This window comes from Nicotiana sylvestris, chromosome 6, assembly GCF_000393655.2.
Source record: "Nicotiana sylvestris chromosome 6, ASM39365v2, whole genome shotgun sequence".
NCBI classification, from domain to species: domain Eukaryota; kingdom Viridiplantae; phylum Streptophyta; class Magnoliopsida; order Solanales; family Solanaceae; genus Nicotiana; species Nicotiana sylvestris.
This window is the reverse complement of record NC_091062.1, coordinates 157,470,813-157,491,861: the sequence shown is the minus strand read 5'-3', so window position 1 is coordinate 157,491,861 and position 21,049 is coordinate 157,470,813.

Here is a 21,049-nt window from a genome sequence, read left to right as displayed (position 1 = left end):
CTTGAGGTAAGGTAGCCTTTGGGCTTGATGGTCGAGTGAGTACTTGCTCAAACTCGAAATGAAAATAGCCCTTAGGATTTATGGTCGAGTGAGAACATGCTTGAACTCGAGATAAGGTGGCTCTTGGGCTCGAAAGATAGTCCCTGAGTGAGAATTTATTCGAAATCCGGTAGCCCTTGGACTTAGTAGTCGAGTTAGTACTTGCTCGAATTCGAAATGAAAATAGTCCTTAGGCTTTATGATCGAGTGAGGACATGTTTGTACTCGAGATAAAGTCGCCCTTGGGCTCAAAAGATAGTCCCCGAGTGAAAATATTTTCGAACTCGGGTAGCCCTAGGGCTTAGTAGTCGAGTGAGTACTTGCTCGAACTCGAAATGAAAATAGCCCTTAGGCTTTATGATCGAGTGAGGACATGTTCGCACTCGAGATAAGGTGGCCCTTGGGATCGAAAGATAGTCCCCGAGTGAGAATTTTTTCGAACTCGGGTAGCCCTTGGGCTTAGTAATCGAGTGATTAATTGCTCGAACTCGAAATGAAAATAGCCCTTAGGCTTTATGATCGAGTGAGGACATGCTCGAATTCGAGATAAGGTGGCCCTTGGGCTCGAAAGATATTCCCCGAGTGAGAATTTTTTTGAACTCGGGTAGTGCTTGGGTTTAGTAGTCGAGTGAGTACTTGCTCGAACTCTAAATGAAAATATCCCTTAGGCTTTATGGTCGAGCGAGGACATGATCGAACTCGAGATAAGGTGGCCCTTGAGCTCGAAAGATAGTCCCCGAGTGAGAATTTATTCGAACTCGGGTAGCCATTGGGCTTAGTAGTCAAGTGATTACTTTCTCGAACTCGAAATAAAAACTTCCCTTATGCTTTATGATCGAGTGAGGAAATGCTCGAACTCAGGATAAGGTAGCCCATGGGCTCAAAAGATAGTCCCCGAGTGAGAATTTGTTTGAAATCGGGTAGCTCTTGGGCTTAGTAGTCGAGTGAGTACTTGCTCGAACTCGAAATTAAAATAGCCCTTAGGCTTTATGGTTGAGTGATAACTTGCTCGAACTTGAAGTAAAAGTAGCCCTTAGGCCTTTGTATTTGTTACGGATTTCGGACGTCTCTGATCCGTGTTAATTCGGCCATAGCCTCTTTAGTTCAGAACTTGCCCTTTGGGCTCATTTTCTGTTTCATTTTGAGCTTGCACAAAGTGTCAGACCTCGAGTGGGGTGGCCGTACCCATGGCCTGTAAAATTCGAGGGTCATTGTTAAAGTCTTATGATCTTGAAGTTTTAGCAATTCGATTTCGTTTGTTTTTCGGACGGCAATCCCCAAACGTGGGGTTAGTTGTTCGAACTTCCTTCATGATTGGCCCTTAAGCCTGTTTACAAATGTTGCACCCCACGTTTTTGTTCGTGAAAGTACGCCATATGTAAATTGATGAAAGTTCGGGAATGATATTTATTTTGGGATTATACGTATTACGCTATTTCAAACAAGTGATAATTAATTCGTGAAGGTGAGAGGGTAAGAGAATCGAAGAAAATGAGTTCCGTCGAAGCTTGGCAATTTAGGTATAAAATAGGGTCCAAGCTATAATACCACGTATTCATGGACTAGTGCCATACAAGGTACCACAAGACCATGATATTAAGGTATATAAAGTGTGTTGAAAGTGAGTGGTATTTTAAGTAATTTGAGATAAGTCTTAATTATGTGGGTAATTGGTTAATTATTGGGTAATGGGATATTACCTAAACAATTAAGAAATTATTGGATAATGATTAACCCCCCCCCCCAACTAATGGGTTATGTGGCAGCACCTCAATCCCATTTAAGTGACTCATTAAAGGCTTGGATAGATAGCATAGTTAGAGGGATTAGGATGACTTAGTCATCCAACGGGAGACACCCAAAAGTATTCTATATTTAGTTAGACTATCACTTACTTCACATTTTGACAATGTAAATTCACGTTTCTTACTAGCCAAATTGAATATCTTAAAGAGATGGCAGATCGTGAGCTCTTTAAAGAGCAAAACATATCTGTACCAAAAAAACTGATAATGTTGGTTGATTGATTTTGTAAAACGTGAATTGCAAATTCTAAGAGAATCGGTTAAGGTATGTTAAGGATATCCCTTCTTTCTTTTTCGCATGATCCAAATAATACAAATGAAACAAGCAAAATACGCAACTTTCATAAATGACTCTATTCATAAAAATACTATGGGTGTCTATATTCTTGATTCCCCGTGTTAATTATTATTATATCTTCTGTTCATGGGTCTCAAAAAAATACGTATTTTATAAAGTTTATCTGAAAGGCATATTAATTTTTATGGTATTCCGAGAAAATCTTATTAATGTATCTCTTATGCCTTTCATGTATTTATAAATGTACATTGACCCATGACCAGATGACATTATATACACGTATATATGTATATTATACGTATATGGGATATGGGAAAAAGGTTACGACATTATATACATACCACTACCTGATCAGCTGGTATACGTTGATGATTTTGCCCACAGTGGCCGGGATGATATGATGGGATGCCCTTAGAGGCTTGAAGACATTATGAACACATGCACTTATGCACGACATGATATTGATATGCATATGCATGACACTATAAGTATTTCATGATTTAGAGAGTTGTCCATACTTACAGGTTGAGTCACGTACTCTATATTTCTTACATGTCTTTTATATACTCATTTATGTGCCTTACATACTTGGTACATTATTCGTACTGACGTCCCTTTTGCCTGGGGACGCTGCATTTCACGCCCGTAGGTCCTGATAGACAGGTCGAGAGTCCTCCAAGTAGGCTATCAGTTCAGCAGAAGATGTTGGTGTGCTCCATTTGCTCCGGAGTTGCTTGTTTGGTCAGTATGATTTAGACGCGTATTGTTTGGTATAGCAGAGCCCTGTCCCGACCTTTATGTTAAGTGTGTACTCTTAGAGGCTTGTAGACAGATGTCATGCATACGAATGCTTGTATGACCTTGTTGGATTATGTATTGAGTTTACAAATGATCATATTGGCTTTATGGACCCGTATATCACATGTATAAGTTTTTATATCAGGTTGGGTCATCCTATATTGAGTATTCCCCTGTGTTTATTCTGGTTAGCCCATGACAGCCCGTTTGGCCCATTTACCAATAAAAGTATAATAAGAAAGATATGTTATGTTGGTACTCGGTTATGGAATGTACCGGGCGCTCATTGCAGCCCATAGGTTTGGGTCGTGACAAAAGTGGTAGCAGAGCAGTTCTATCCTAGGGAGTCTACAAGACGTGTCTAGTAGAGTCTTATTTATGGGTGTGTCATGCACCACACTTATAAGCAGGAGGCTACAGGGCATTTAAGACTATCACTCTTTCTTCTTACTCTAGATCGTGTGTTAGAGCTTAGTTGTAAGAACTCAATTTCCTAAACTCTATCTTATTCGTAATACAACGATGCCTATATCCAGAAAGATGTTTGGTAAGAGATATAACGGTGGAAGTGTTGAGTTAGAGGAACTCAATTTTTGCATCATGCTTATGATGGATAAATATGAGGTATTCAGCAGATCATGTGTACAATAAGAAGTGTAAGTCTCTTGATAAGGAATTTACGGCAAGAATATTTATCCACCTTTATGGTGAAAGACAATGAGAGATTCAGAAGATAAATATAAGTTTCAAGAAGTAAAAGAAGCAAGATAAAGAAGGGTACGAGGTACCCAGATAATAGAGATTATCATTATTTACCATTCAGAAAGGGAGATATAAGCATTTTGAGCTACCTTCAACAGTGATAGATGTATGTACAATTGGCCACACCGATCTCGGTTATGGCCTATGGGAGCTAACAGACATAGTTTAAGAGAAGGATGAGTTATCAGGACCCAGCTGGGGATAGAGTAACCCAAAATAGTAGATGGATTGGTAGAGTTAGTTGACATTTTCGAAGGATAGTGCAAAGGTGGTAATGGATCTCCTTGTGAGACACCTCGATGGTGCACCCTAAAATAGTACAGCTAGATATAAGTACTACAAAGATAAGAACTAGAAGGAATAAATATTACCTTAGAGTGGCTCCCACCCCTAGTAGAAAGAGAATGTTAGGCAATTCGAGGAGCCAATGGATGGAGCAAGAGGGGCTAAAAGCAAAAGAATATTTTGTTCGAGTTTTTAGAATAAAATGATAGATAGAAATGTTAGTAGGAAAATAAGAAGAGAGTTAATGAAGCATTATGAGTAAGATATGATGCATGGATGACAACGGTAGATAAAAAAAATGACAGTATTACAGAGTATATAGTCAAGTAAAGGAAAAGATGAGAGGAGCCAGGACTTGAGACAACAAAAGAGTATAGGCCATAAAGTCATATCCTCATTTCGAGAAATAAGCTTGTGACTCCAATGCGGCTACCAGAAGGAAAAGTTAGACTCCAGAGTAATAGAAATCAGTATGGGTTGGTGAACAAGATAAACTAAACATGAATTAGGGACTGAGTGACTTGATAATAGTCAGCATCATGAGAATTTCATATTTGCGTTCCGACGATAATAGAATGGGCAACAGAAGACAATTCATGAAAAATTCAGAGAATGGTCATTCAGGAAGATGCATCCCTAAAGCAAGCAATATGAGCAAAAGTTAAGCTTAAGAGATTGTATGTGCCAGTTGCACTAAGTATCACCATCGCGAGTAAGGGAATTTGTTATCCTTGGTACAGAAGGATTGCTGCAAGGCGAGTAAGGGTCAATGATATTGTGAAACGACGCCAAGGATGAAGAGGTAAAACATCTATAGGTAGATCTTCGTGGATTCAGCTCTTAGTACTCCCCTAAAGGGGGAATATGGAGTGATGTGGAATTAAGTCGGAATTATGTGGTTCTAGTCACTATGGAACGGTAAAGGAAGAATGCGATAAAAAATGAAAAATGAATGAGATGGCACTTATCCTAATCCTACAGATATGCTACGATTCCAGAATATTGTGGAAGCACGACGTCAAGGAGAGGAAGTAATGGTTCATGCCCAAGCTATTATTAATAAATAAGGAGCCAGTGCAAGTTGTAAGTTAAGACAAAGGAAATAACCCAAGAAATATTACGCGGAATATTGAGATGAGAATGGGCCAATGAGTAGTTAGTAATTTATTAGGAAGAGCCTAGTTAGGGCTAAATAGGAGGTTGCAGATGAGTCAGCAGATCGTGTAAGATAAATATAGTAAAACCCAATATAGTGGGTTCAGCCTCGTAGTTATGACATCGTGATCATTGAGAAACATTTAGATAGGAGTTGGGGTAGTTAAAGGTACCATGTGAGTGTTACGGAGATAAAAGAGAGTGCCACTAGGAAGTCAGTCAAAATATCAAGTTCAGAAGCAATCCTACAAGCACAAGGGAGTGGAAGTAAGTAATTACGGATAATTATAGGCAAGGAAAGATATCAAAAGTTCCATCGAGTATACAATGTAATAAGCTCACAGCTTTACAAGAGTCAGAGGATCCTCCCTAAATACTACAATGAAAGACTGGTTGAGAAAGTAAGGAAGAAGGCTTCAACCTAAGCTTAGTAACCTAAGGAGGAAATGGTTGTGTAACAACAGTCTCACTACAAAATTGTATGCACTCCAAAAGAAAGTGGCACCTACCATGGCTAATGAGCGGGGAGTAAAATCAAGATTAATATTCGAGACCATACGAGTTGCACAAAAATTTCGGCATGCGTGAGAACTCAGATAAGCTAAGTATGCATGCAACTAGGGGAAAAAAGACCAAGAAAAGCAATTGCTTACATTTGAAGAAAGTTGAAATGGAACAAAAGAATTATTCGATTAATGATCAGTCGTAAAAGACTCCGGTATGATTTAAAAGAAGGAATTGGGTCCAGGTCATAGACAAATGATTCAATCATTACAAGATTGTATCATGGTTTTCCATAGCATCCATGAAAGGGTAAGTGTTAACTAAATTCCATGAGCCGCAGATAAGAAGATAGCTTAAGTCTACATAAAGGCTGATCAGAAGGAAGAGGAAACTAAAGAGTTATATCAACCAAGTGAATCATGAGTCTGATTATTGTCCCCAGATAATTATAGAAATCGTATTAAGAATAGTGCAGAATTACTCTTAATATTAGAGGTACAAGTGAGTACAACAACCATATTCTATAATGACCCCACGATAAAGAAAGTTAGAAGGGTACCACCTCATAAGAAGTCAGTATGAAGCTCTCACTGGAATGTGTAAGGAGGTGTGAATATTATAATAGAGCTTCAAGTCGTAGATGTGAATCATAGCTATGTGGAAGAGGGGTCATGAAAGAGATAGAAGATGGGATGTAAGATTTTTAAGGCAAGTACAATAAAGGTGAACAACGTATGAGATACTCAAATGCAGAAGGTTGTGAATTGTCCATACTTCGGACAAAAGGCTAGAAGAACTGGGATTCATTATCCAGGAATGATAGCAGCGTCATTAGTGGCATATCTTGCAGCCTATGGTTTCGAGGTATCGAGAGGTCTAGTTAAGAGAGTAAAAGAAGAGTTAGAGATGATGTGATGTCTTGCTTGATGTTCCATAAAAGCATAAGGAAATCGGTCGCAAGCTAAAGTATGATAGAACGATAAGGTTTTAGAAAGATAGGAGTAAGGATAAGAAAAGGGAAAATGAGAAGGTGATAAAAATGGATAAGTACTCGAAATTAAGCCCATGGAAATAAGAGAGGTGATGGTTTCTCTAAGTCATAGCAAGTTCAGCATATCCTGAATGAACTCAAAGGAGTCTAAGACTAATGGCGTTTAGAAGAAATGGAATGTTGCCCTGGTAGTAGAATGAGGGTGTAATTGTGATGGATAAAGAATGACGTTTGGACCTTCGATTAAGTAATGACTTGAAGAGGATTTCACGAATTGTACGGGATTAAAATACCCACATAAGCTAAATCACATTAGAATGTTGTGAAATACGGTTATGGAAGTATAGTATCGCCCTAGGTGGATCAGGAAAATCACTTCAAATGTTCCACGATGCAACGCAAGCCATAGTGATTACGTAAGAGGTTTCAAGTTATCAACAATAGATTGTAGATCAATATTGAGGTAAATCAACAATATGTGGATAAAGTTCTAACATATGAGAAGAGATAAGGATTCCATCCTTTAAATAGACAGTAATAAGGAAGCATTGAAGGACTTGGATTTATACATCTATGATAAGAAACAATGAGAGTAACATTGCAAACCTATAGATTGGCTAAAAGCTGGAGGAAAAGGAGAGAAGAGTCGCATAGGCGCACTTACAAAGTTAAAGTTGTACATGCTACATGATAAAAGGTAGCAACAGCTACAAGACTTGAAAGATTCTGACCACGACTCGTGGTGTAAGAAAGAGGCCTAAATGGGAGAATGCTCTGGACTTTGGATTTATTCACAAAATAGTTGCCAAGATGGCAAGAAGAGTACTAAAGTATTCGGAAGACATAAGCTATGAACATGATAAGTGCGTCAGTCAACATTCGAGGATGAATGTTCCAAATGGGGGAATGATGTTACACCCCACATTTTCGTGCGTGAAAGTATGCCATATGTAAATTGATGAAAATTCGAAAATGAGATTTATTTTGGGATTATACGTATTACGCTATTTCAAATAAGTGATAAGTTAATTCGTGAAGGTGAGAGAGTAAGCGAATCGAAGAAAATGAGTTCTATCGAAGTTTGGTAATTTAGGTATAAAATTCAGTCCAAGCTATAATACCCCGTATTCATGGACTAGTGTCATACAAGGTACCACATGACCATGATATTAAGGTATATAAAGTGTAAAGTGAGTGGTATTTTAAGTAATTTGAGATAAGTCTTAATTACGTGGGTAATTGGTTAATTATTGGGTAATGAGATATTACCTAAATAATTAAGAAATTATTGGATAATGATTAAACACCAAACTAAGGAGTTATGTGGCAGCACCCCAATCCCACTTAAGTAACTAATTAAAGGTTTGGATAGATGGCATAGTTAGAGGGTTAGGATGACTTAGTCATCCAACAAGTGGGACACACCCAAAAGTATTCTATAATTAGTAAGACTATCACTTACTTTATATTTTGGCAATGTAAATTCATGTTTCTTACTAGCCAAATTGAATATTTTATAGAGATGGCTGATTGTGAGCTTTTTAAAGAGCAAAGCATTTCTGCACCAAAAAAATTGATAACGTTGGTTGATTGATTTTGTAAAGCGTGAATTGCAAATTCTAAGAGAATCAGTTAAGGTATGTTAAGGTTATCCATTCTTTCTTTTTGGAATGATCCAAATAATACAAATAAAACGAGCAAAATATGCAACTTTCATAAATGACTCTATTCAAAGAAATACTAGGGGTGTCTATATTCTTGATTCCCCATGTGAATTATTATTATATATTCTGTTCATGGGTTTTAGAAAAATACGTATTTGAAAAAATTTATCCGAAAGGCATATTGATTTTTATGGCATTTCGAGAAAAGCTTATAAACGTATTTCTTATGCATTTCATTCATTTATACATGTACATTGACCCATGACCAGATGGCATTATATATGCGTATATATGTATACTATATGTATATAGGATATGGGAAAAAGGTTACGGCATTATTTACGCACCACCACCTGATCACCTGGTATACGTTGATGATTTTGCCCACAGTAGCCGAGATGATATGATGGGATGCACTCAGAGGCTTGATGACATTATGAACACATGTACTTATGCACAACATGATATTAATACGCATATGCATGACACTATAAGTATTTCATGATTTACAAAGTTGTCCATACTTACAAGTTGAGTCATGTACTCTATATTTCTTTCATTTTTGTATGTACTTATTTATGTGCCTTACATAATCGGTACATTATTTGTACTGACGTTCTTTTTGCTTGGGGGCGCTGTGTTTCACGCCTGCAGGTCCCGATAGACAAGTCGAGAGTCCTCCAAGTAGGCTATCAGTTCAGCGAAAGATGTTGGTGCGATCCATTTGCTCCAGAGTTGCTTGTTTGGTCAGTATGATTTAGACGTGTATTGTTTGGTATAGCAGAGCCCTATCCCGACATTTATGCTAAGTGTGTACTCTTAAAGGCTTGTAAACAGATGTCATGTATACGAATGCTTGTATGGCCTTGTCGGCCTATGTATTGAGTTTACAAATGATCATGTTGGCCTTATGGTCCTGTATATCACATGTATAAGTTTTTATATCAGGTTGGGTGGTCCTATATTGAGTATTCACCTATGTTTATTCTGGTTAGACCATGACGGCCCGTTTGGCCCATTTACCAATGAAAGTACAATAAGAAAGACATGTTATGTTAGTACTCGGTTAAGGAATATACCGAGTGCTTGTTGCAGCCTATAGGTTTAGGTAATGACAACACAATAGATCAAGAATATGAAATTGTAAAGTAGGAAATTTTCTAAGACATGGAATATCGGCAAGGAAAAATACTTCTCTCAATAGATGATTATACATGCGTACATGTTTAGGTCTCGAGCAACCTATATGGGCATGGTCCATTCAACCGTTTGACCCTTACAACATCTTCCTATCGAGACCCCGCTGTCACGAAATAATTTTCTTGCAACAAAGTTGACACTTGAGGGCAATGCCCTCCAGTATTCGAGGCTTATTGTAGGAACCTCAGATACTGTTGAATTTCTCTAAGTTAGCATGAACAATGGTTGCCTCGTTAAAAACCTCGCCAGAAAAAACCCATTTGGGATAAAAATCGGTCTAAGGGAAAAAGAGTACAACGCGTGCTTTAAGATCCAAAGCTTCGTACCGCTCCTTGTCGATAGCCTGCAAGTGTTAGTCGAAAAAATAGAAAGAATTAGAATGCGGTCGTACCTTCATTCAGATTTTGGATATTTAACGTGATCTACCTCAGCACCAAGCCCCCCTGAATTTTGACCTCGATCATTTCTCCTCTCATTTCGTGCGAAGCTTCGCCTAGACCCGCTGCTTCTACGGTTTCCGTTGTACGGTTGATATTGATCTCTATTCGACATCGGCTCTCGATCGATGTCCCTATTGATCCTATTCATGGGCCTGTTAGGATAAACGGACCGGGAAGGAGTTCCCAGTGGATCATCCTCGATCCTGATCTTCCACTGATATTGATTATGTACGTCGGCCCAAGTGACAGTCGAGTTCTCGATTAAACTTTGCTTCAACTGTTGTGAAGCTATGGAACTCTGAGTGTTAAGACCTTGAGTGAAAGCTTGAACAACCCAGTCATCGGTGACCGGAGGCAAATCCATTCTCTCCCCTTGGAACCGAGATACGAATTCCCTGAGCATCTCGTTATCTTTTTGCATTACCTTGAAAAGATCCGATTTCCTCGTTGCAACTTTAATGGCTCCGGTGTGTGCCTTTACAAATGAATTTGCAAGCACAACAAATAAATCAATAGAATTAGGGGGTAAGTTATGATACCATATTAAGGCACCCTTCGATAGAGTCTCCCTGAACTTCTTCAGCAGTACGGATTCAATTTCGTCATCTTCCAATTAATTTCCCTTGATGGCACACTATACTAGGTGATGTGTTTATTTGGATTGGTCGTCCCATTATACTTGGGAATCTCGGGCATACGGAACTTCTTGGGAATTGGCTTTGGAGCTGCACTAGAGGGGAAGGGTCTTTGCACAAATATTTTAGAATCTAGTCCTTCCAATATCGGTGGTGCCCCGAAATTTGATCAACTCGGGAGTTGTACGTTTCTACCCTTTTGTCGTTTTTCTCAATCTTCTTCTCCCCCGATTCGATCTATTTTTTGAGTTCTTCGAGCATCTTTATAATGGTGGGGTCAGTCCCCGATTCGTTCTCATTTGGCCTCTACGGAACTGGTTCAGCTCTGTGAACAACTTCTATTGAGGGTTCGGGCTCGATCCTGATTGGTGCTCGATTCTGATTTTAGAGTTGTGCTATTGCAGCTTGTTGAGTTTGCAACATTTCAAATATCATTCAAAGGCTAATCCCCCCTACTTCACCGCTCTGTGCGTTCTGATCGACTGTTTAGCATCTCTGCGGATGCTATTTTTAGGATCGACGCCTAAATTCCCATTAATGGCAATATGGGAGCTGACGTCAATTGGGTACACCGCTGGAACTCCATCGGGGTTGACTAGGAGTACTCCGTTTCCTGGGGCGGTTATGTTTTCGTTCGCGCCATGAAGATAAAGGTCATTGTCTGTGTGTTGGGGTGCTACTTGGGAGCTTGACATGTTCTATCCTGGAATCAAAGACACTTCAAAGAACCTGCGTAAAATAGTGTGTGTGATAAAAATTGTACTAGGTAATCATTATTATCCTTGGCCCCGCGGTGGACGTCAAACTGTTTACCCTTTAAATCATATAACAATTAAACTTATAAGTGATTTTAAGGATATATGATTTCACTTGGCACAAATTGATTAATGTAAGAACTAATAATAGAAATTACAATAAAATAGAGCGAACCAATGTGATGAACAATTATGGGCCTTGAGTTGATTGCCCTCGAACCAAATGAACGAACTTTTGAAAATATGAACTAGGCAGAGCTTAAGAAAGCTTTAAGAGAATGTGATATATTGCTATGATATGGGTGAATGTAAGATCCTTACAACTGATTAGCATCCCCCTTTATATAGTAGAGGAATTTCACTTATGGTATAAGTCTAATTATAGAAGGAAATCCTATGATTAGCGAAACACTCGTACTTGATTTGATCCGTTCCGAGATTTTCGTCATGATCCTCGACCAGTCGCGGATATTTCGCCTTTCCATTATTATGCTATCTTCGGTCTTGTTCGACGTCTATCATGTTTGGCCTCGATCATTACTGGTCTTGATCTCGATAGGAACTTCGAATCCCAAACTCGGGACTTTATCCTCATGTCTCGGTCTGATATACTTCGGGCCGATCCTCGATCCATTACTCCGATCTCGGTTAATCAGTAAAATCGGGTGGGCCCGATTTTAATCGTATACAATTTCAAATCTCGAAAAGTATCAATGACTTTTAATTTGTTTGACATAGCAATGTTATAAAGTACAAGCTCGGGCTTAACGATAAAGAAATGTTCAAATGTTTAAGCAAGGAAATATTCAAATTCATCTGAGTTTCACGCAAGTCTATGCAACTCGATTTTAGAGAATTAATTCAGTTTTATTGATACTGGATTCGGATCAATATGACATAGCCAAACTTTTGTACTGATTTGATATAAGTAGTAAAATTGTTGCACGCTTTATTCTCAAATTTCTTTTACTTACATATTATACTCGTCCTTTTCCTTCTAACTCATTCAAATCTAAAATATATACTCAAAGTATTTCGTGTTCTCGCAAGTTCGAGAAAAGGTCACAATCCAAGAAATGTGATGTGAACAATTTATCATAATATAAGTATTAGTGGTTATTTTCACGACTCAAATCCGTGACTTATAGATCATTAGTGGTGGCAAAATGGTTAAGAGAAAACAGTTATCCACCCATATTATCTATTAAAATATGGGTTGGATAATGAACTAAAAAGGTCAAATATAGATAAGAACTATATTATCCATTTAGAAAATGGATAACCAATCGATAACAGATGAGTTTAGCTTTTACATTTATAAAGACTCAAATTGGGGGTTCCTCAAGCTTGGCAGACTAGGAATTCTCTCAAAAGTGATCATATTAAAAAATCATGGATAATATAGTTACACATGTTATCTGTCGGTTAACCCATTTTACATCCGTATTAAATATGGGTCGATCAGATAGTTTATTTATTTTTTGCATTACCCGCCTATATTCGATCCGACCCACTCGTTTGCTATCCCCAGATTATACGAAAATAACTTCATCTCTTCTATTTTCTTCACTTACACCTTACACTTCAGCTGAGTCTAACGAGGCTCAGGTGCGGAGCCTTCCACTGTGGACCGAGACTACGCAAAGGTAGAACACCATGGAAACTTCGCTGACTTTATCATCAACCTTGATTTCGCTACGCTCAATAAGAACCCGGAATAGCGGAAATAGGTTCGTGTTCCGCTTCCAAAGTCAGTCGTCTTTGCCCAAGTGTGAACTGCAGACGACTCTCCAGTGGTTCCATTCCTTCTTACTGTACTTCTGGGTCAACCCAACCCGAATGGGAAGAAGAGGGTCAGCCAAACTGCGGTCCACTTTGTACGTTTGCTGAGCAGACCACTCAGGCATTTTAGAAAAGGGAAGGGAACTTCTCACCCCGAGGGAGGCGGGAAGCGGTAGCTTCTAGAATGGAAGCTTCTCCTTTACTTTTTTAGAGCGTATCGCTATTTTGAAATAAAAAAAAGGTTTATGGATGAAGTAATCGGAATGACAAGTGGTTACGGTTGCGGAAAGCGGAGAAAGTCGGGAACCGTCGGTTACCTTTTGAATCAAAGTAGCGACAAGCCGAGTATTACGACTACAGGGGGAGAAGCAAAGCTTCGTAGACAGCTTCGCTTCCTCCTCGCTTCTTTCCTGGCGACTAGCTTCTCAAGTGGGCGGCTTGGTAAGCAAGCTATCTTCAGCATCGGTAAAATCCCTATCAATAATAGGCCGGAATGGTGGGGAAGGAGGCCCTCCCTACTTCAATGGATGATTTCGTGGAAATTAAATAAGCCAATCATAAGGCAAAGGTACAATAAGCGGGACCCATTTTCCACACTTGTTGAGATTTTATTTTAGTAGAATCGTAAATCTCGGTTTCGCGCGTCAGCCGACGTGGATGCACGCTCCAGCTTTTATTTTTATCCCTGCCTCGTTTTTCTTTTTTTCTTTTTCTTTTTATGGTCCAAGTCTCCCAGACTCGTTTTATTCGGCAATGAAAAAGACGGAAATTGTCTACTTTAGAAAGAAAAAAAAGTTGGGCAGAATGTCCTTTGCTTTAAACCGTACAAAGATCTTTGTAATCTGATTGAATACATTTCCTGAGATTTTGCTTCAGGCATTTTAAATCCTTCAGGAATTTTCATATAAATTTCATTATCAAGTGAACCGTACAGATAAGCTGTAACTACATCCATTAGATGTATTTCAAGCTTTTCATGTAGTGCTAAACTGATGAGATATCGAAATGTTATGGCATCCATAACAGGTGAATATGTTTCATCAAAATCGACTCCAGGTCGTTGTGAGAATCCTTGTGCAACAAGGCGAGCTTTGTATCTTTCAACTTCATTTTTATCATTCCTTTTTCGCACAAAAACCCATTTATGACCAACTGGTTTTATACCAGCAGGTGTTTGGACTACTGGTCCAAAGACCTCTCTTTTAGCAAGTGACTTCAATTCCGATTGAATTGCCTCTTGCCATTTTGGCCAATCAGATCTTTGTCGACATTCTTCGACAGATCGAGGTTCAAGATCCTCACTATCTTGCATAATATTAAGTGCAACATTATATGCAAAAATATTATCCACCACTATTTCAGATCGATTTAAATTAATCTCATCACCGATCGAACTTATTAAAAGTTCCTCACTCACATGAGCTTCGGGTTCATTGATTTCTTCAGGAATCTCAGAACTAATCAGATTTTGGCTCTCTTCAGGAGATCCCTTCATAGTATCGTTTTGATTATTTGTCGATTTTCTTTTTCGAGGATTTCGATCCTTAGAACCCAAAGGCCTACCACGCTTCAGGCGTGCTTTAGGTTCACTAGCTCTCATGCTAGTAGATGGTCCTACTGGGACATCAATTCGGATAGGCACATTCTCTGCTGGGATATGTGACTTAGTTATCCTTTTCAAATCAGTAAATGCGTCTGGCATTTGATTTGCTATATTCTGTAAATGGATGATCTTCTGGACCTCCTGATTACATATAGGGGTACGGGGATCAAAGTGAGATAATGATGAAACTTTCCACACAATTTCTCTTTTGATTTCCTTTTTCTCTCCCCCTAATTGTGGGAAATTTGTTTCATCAAACCGACAATCTGCAAATCGAGCAGTAAATAAATCTCCTGTCAATGGTTCAAGATAGCGAATAATAGAGGGTGATTCAAACCCAACATATATTCCTATCCTTCTTTGTGGTCCCATCTTACTACGTTGTGGTGGTGCTACTGGCACATATACAGCACATCCGAAAATTCGTAGATGGGCAATATTTGGTTCATGACCAAAAACTAATTGTGACGGAGAATATTTATTATAATATGTCGGTCTGAGACGGATAAGTGATGCTGCATGCAAGATAGCATGGCCCCAAACAGTAGTGGGCAATTTTGTTTTCATAAGTAGTGGTCTTGCTATCAATTGCAGGCATTTAATAAATGACTCTGCAAGGCCATTTTGAGTATGAATATAAGCTACAGGATGTTCAACCTTTATCCCAACTGATAGACAATAATCATCAAAAGCTTGAGATGAGAATTCTCCAGCATTATCAAGGCGAATGACCTTTATAGGATAATCTGGGAATTGTGCCCTTAATCGAATTATTTGGGCTAATAGCTTTGCAAACGTCAGGTTGCGAGATGATAGTAGGCACACATGAGACCATCTTGAAGATGCATCTATTAGGACCATAAAATATCTAAACAACCCACTTGGTGGGTGAATAGGTCCACATAAATCCCCATGTATACGCTCTAAAAAGGCAGGGGATTCAATACCAACCTTCATTGGTGATGGTTTAGTGATCATTTTTCCTTGATAACAAGCATCACAAGAAAATTCGTGATTTGTAAGAATCTTCAGGTTCTTTAATGGATGCCCACTCGAATTTTCAGTAATTCGTCTCACTATTATTGATCCGGGATGGCTCAAACGGTCATGCCAAAGCACAAAAGTATTTGAATCTGTAAACTTCTGGTTTACGATAGAGTGTGCTTCAATTGTACTAATTTTTGAATAGTATAAGCCAGAAGATAAAGTTGGTAACTTTTCTACAATGCATTTCTGGCCAGAAATATTCTTTGTAATACAAAGATATTCCCTGTTCATTTCATCTATTGTCTCAACATGATACCCATTTCGGCGGATATCTATAAAACTCAACAAGTTTCTTCGGGACTTGGAGGAGAACAATGCATTGTCTATAATAAGTTTTGTTCCCTTAGACAGAAATATTATGGCTCTTCCGGAGCCTTCAATCAAACTTATATTACCAGAAATTGTTGAAACATTTGCTTTTTCCTTATGCAAATAAGAAAAGTATTTCTGATCGTTGAATATGGCATGTGTTGTTCCACTATCAATAACACACATATCTTCATGATTTGTCTTTGATCCAAACATAATTTGAGGGTTATCCATATTCTTCAAAATAACATAAATAAAATATATTATAGTAAATATCATTATCAAAACATAACTTTTATTTATGTACAATAATTACATAACCATACTATTTATTACAAACAACACAAATTAAAATATTTACATTTCTACAGATTCACTACCGATTACATGACTTATTTCTCCTTCTGGGAGTGCAAAGTAATCAGCTACATCCAAATGCATGAAGTCTAAATTATCTTCAGAAATAAAATTTGCTTCAGCATTTTTCTCTGTCTTCTTCAGGGAGGCTTGATAAAGCTTCAGCACAACCGACCCTATGTGCTGGTAAGTGTCTGGCCTAACTCCGGCGAAGTAGTGACGAGGCTAAACAGGACCTACCACAATTAACCTGTACAGATATATATACTAGTGCAAGAAAAAAATAACAGGATAATACAAAGTAAAGCTAGGAGGGGACATGCTATCGGGGAGTAACAGATAAAAATGAAATATCGGAAATAAACAGAAGAACTCCAGTTTCCATGATATATATATCCATAATATATATATATATATATATTTATATATATAGTGGACGGCGTGCCACACGATCCCATAATATCATATATAAGTGGACGGCGTGCCACACGATCCCATAATATCATATATAAGTGGATGGCATGCCACACGATCCCATAATATCATATATAAGTAGACGGCGTGCCACACGATCCCATAATATCATATATAAGTGGACGACGTGCCACACGATCCCATAATATCATATATAAGTGGACGGCGTGTCACACGATCCCATAATATCATATATAAGTGGACGGCGTGCCACACGATCCCATAATATCATATATAAGTGGACGGCGTGCCACACGATCCCATAATATCATATATAATATCTGACTTCACATAGTAGACCCCTTCAAGGGAGAATAATAACTCAATACCTTTAATCTGGCAAGGGTACAGCTAACAGCCCAATATATCCCGACAATGGAGAATATATATATCAGTCTACACATCCCGGTAAGGGAGTATTCACAACACATTCTACTTTTAAATCCTTCTTCCTCAACCGTTCACGTTATATGAAACCTATCAAATAAACAAGGAGCTTGTGTCACATTATTCGAAATAAAAACAATCAAGACTCACGGTCATGTTAGACTCCGGTGCATAGATAACCGTCACCATGCCTATACACCGTACTCCACATTAGCAAGTAGCAATATCATCCTAATCCTATTCCCTCAAGCCAAAGTTAGAACAAACACTTACCTCGAATGCTCCAATACTCAACTCACGCTTCTAGAATAGCTTTACCTCTTGATTCCACCACCAATCCGCTCTAATCTAGTCATAAGTTACTTAATCACATTAATAATTACTAAATGAATCATCCCCAATGCATGAAAATATATTTTTCAAGGTTTTTCCCAAAAAGGTCAAAAATACCCCCGGACCCACGTGGTCGAAACTCGAGGTTCGGATCAAAACCCGGTTACCCATTCCCCCATGAATCCAAATATATGATTTGTTTTGAAATCGGACCCCAAATTGAGGTCCAACTTCTCAATTTGTAGAAAACCTAGGTTCTACCCAAAACACCCAATTTCACCCCTGAAAATCTTTGATTTGAAGTTGAAATTATGTTAAAAGATGTTAAGGAATAAAGAAATTAAGTTAGAAATCACTTACCAATCGTTTTGGAGAAGAAAAGTTGTTTGGAAAATCGCCTCTTAGGTTTTGGGTTTTTGAAAAGTGAAAAATGACTGAGATTTTCCGAACTTGTATACCTTTCTGAGGACCTGGCGCGGACTGCACAAAAATGTGTTGCGGCCGCGCCGAGTGGGAGAAAAGTTGCGGCTTCTCTGAACCCTTCCAGCGCGGACCGCACTGTTTTGGTGCGCGGCCGCGCTGGTTAACCTGAAACCCTAGCCCTCAGACTCAGCCACGCGGACCGCAGAGAAAGGCATCGCGGCCGCGCGGCTCCAGCGCGGACCGCGCGGAAATGACCGCGGCCGCGCTGGTGTCTGCAACACCTGAACCTGCATTTTCTTAAGTCCAAGACCTCCCAGGCCCCATTCAAAACTCACCCGAGCTCTCGGGGCTCCAAACCAAGCATGCACACAACCTTAAAAACATCTTACGGACTTACTCGTGCGATCAAATTGCCAAAATAACATCATATACATAGGATCAAGCCTCAAACATATGATTTTCTTTCTTCAACTTTCATAACTCAAATTCTCCATTTTTAGTCCGAAACACGTCATATGACGTCCGTTTTTAGCTAAACTTTACAGATAGTGCTTAACACATATTTAAGACTTGTACCGGGCGTCAGAACCAAAATACGAGCCCGATACCTATATTTTATAACTCCTTTTCATTTCAAATTTTCATATCAAATTTTAGAAAACAATTTCTTTCAAAAATTCATTTCTCGGGCTTGGGACCTCAGAATTTGATTCCGGGCACACGCCCAAGTCCCATATTTTTCTATAGACCCTTCGGGACCGTCGAATCACAGGTCCGGGTCCGTTTACCCAAAATGTTGACCAAAGTCAACATTATGCATATTAATACCAAAATTCATCAAATGTTTCACAAAATTCACATATTCTAACAAAAAAACTTTCCGGCTACGCGCCGGAACTGCGCATGCGAATCGAGGCAACTAAAAGCGAGGTTTTTAAGGCCTCGGAAGTGCGTAACAAGGAAGAACTACGGTGATGCCCCTTTGGGTTGTCACATTCTCCACCTCTAAAACAATTGTTCGTCCTCGAACGGACAAAAGAAAGAAGTACCTGAGTCAGGAAATAGATGGGGATAACGGCTCCGCATATCAGACTCGGACTCCCAGGTCGATGCCTCAGGAGGCTGACCTCTCCACTGAACACGCACCGAAGGAAAACTCTTCGACCTCAACTGTCGAACCTGCCGGTCTAGAATAGCCACCGGCTCCTTCTCATATGACAGATCCTTGTCCAATTGGACAGTGCTGAAATCTAACACGTGCGATGGATCTCCGTGATACTTCCGGAGCATAGATACATGAAACACGGGATGTACAGCTGACAAGCTAGGTGGCAAGGCAAGTCTATAAGCCACCTCTCCCACACGATCAAGAATCTCAAATAGACCGATGAACCTAGGGCTGAGCTTGCCCTTCTTCCCAAATCTCATCACGCCCTTCATAGGCGATACACGGAGCAATACCCGCTCACCAACCATGAAAGAAACATCTCTGACCTTGCGGTCTGCATAACTCTTCTGTCTGGACTGAGCTGTACGAAGTCTATCCCGAATAATCCTGACCTTATCCAAGGCCTCTCCCGGCTCAAACCATCCAACTGGAGACCAGCACCGCCTACCATACAAAGCCTCATACGGAGCCATCTGAATGCTGGACTGGTAGCTGTTGTTGTAGGCGAACTCTGCTAAAGGCAAAAATTGGTCCCACGAGCCTCCAAAATTAATGACACAGGCTCGGAGTATGTCCTCAAGAATCTGAATAGTCCTCTCGGACTGACCGTCCGTCTGGTGATGAAATGTTGTACTCAACTCAACCTGGGTGCCCAACTCTCGTTGAACCGCTCTCCAGAAATGTGAGGTAAACTGCGTACCCCGATCCGAAATGAAAGATAGCGGCACCCCGTGAAGGCGAACAATCTCCCTAATATAAATCTCGGCTAACCTTTCAGACGAATAGGTGGCTGCAACAGGAACAAAATGCGCCGACTTGGTCAGCCTATCAACAATAACCCAAACTGCATCAAACTTTTTCCTAGTCATCGGAAGTCCAGTAACGAAATCCATCATAATCCTCTCCCACTTCCACTCGGGAAGTGCAATCCTCTGAAATAGACCACCAGATCTTTGATGCTCGTACTTAACCTGCTGACAATTCAAACACCGAGCCACATGCACAACGATGTCTTTCTTCATCTTACGCCACCAATAGTGCTGCCTTAGATCCTGATACATCTTCGCGGCGCCCGGGTGAATAGAATACCGAGAACTATGGGCCTCCACTAAGATCAAATCTCGAATCCCATCAACATTGGGCACACAAACTCGCCCTTGCAATCTCAATACGCCATCATCATCTAAGGTTACTTTCTTGGCACCTCTACGCTGCACCGTGTCTCTCAAGACACACAAATGGGGATCATCGAATTGCTGATCACGGATACGCTCCAATAATGAGGAACGAGCGACCGTGCAAGCTAATACTCGACTAGGCTCAGAAATGTCCAACCTCACAAACTGATTGGCCAAAGCCTGAACGTCCAAAGCAAGCGGTCTCTCACCGACCGGAATATAAGCAAGACTGCCCATACTGACTGACTTCCTACTCAAGGCATCGGCCACCACATTGGCCTTTCTTGGGTGATATAAGATAGTATGTCATAATCTTTCAACAATTCCAACCACCTCCTCTACCTCAAATTCAACTCCTTTTGCTTAAACAAATACTGAAGACTCTTATGATCCGTGAATACCTCACACGCCACACCATACAGATAGTGCCTCCAAATCTTCAATGCGTGAACAATGGCTGCCAACTCCAAATCATGCACTGGATAGATCTTCTCATGAACCTACAACTGTCTCGAAGCATAGGTAATGACCTTGCCATCCTGCATCAACACTGCACCAAGTTCAATACGAGATGCGTCACAATACACTGTATAGGGCCCTGAACCTGTGGGCAAAACCAATACCGGTGCCGTAGTCAGAGCCGTCTTGAGCTTCTGA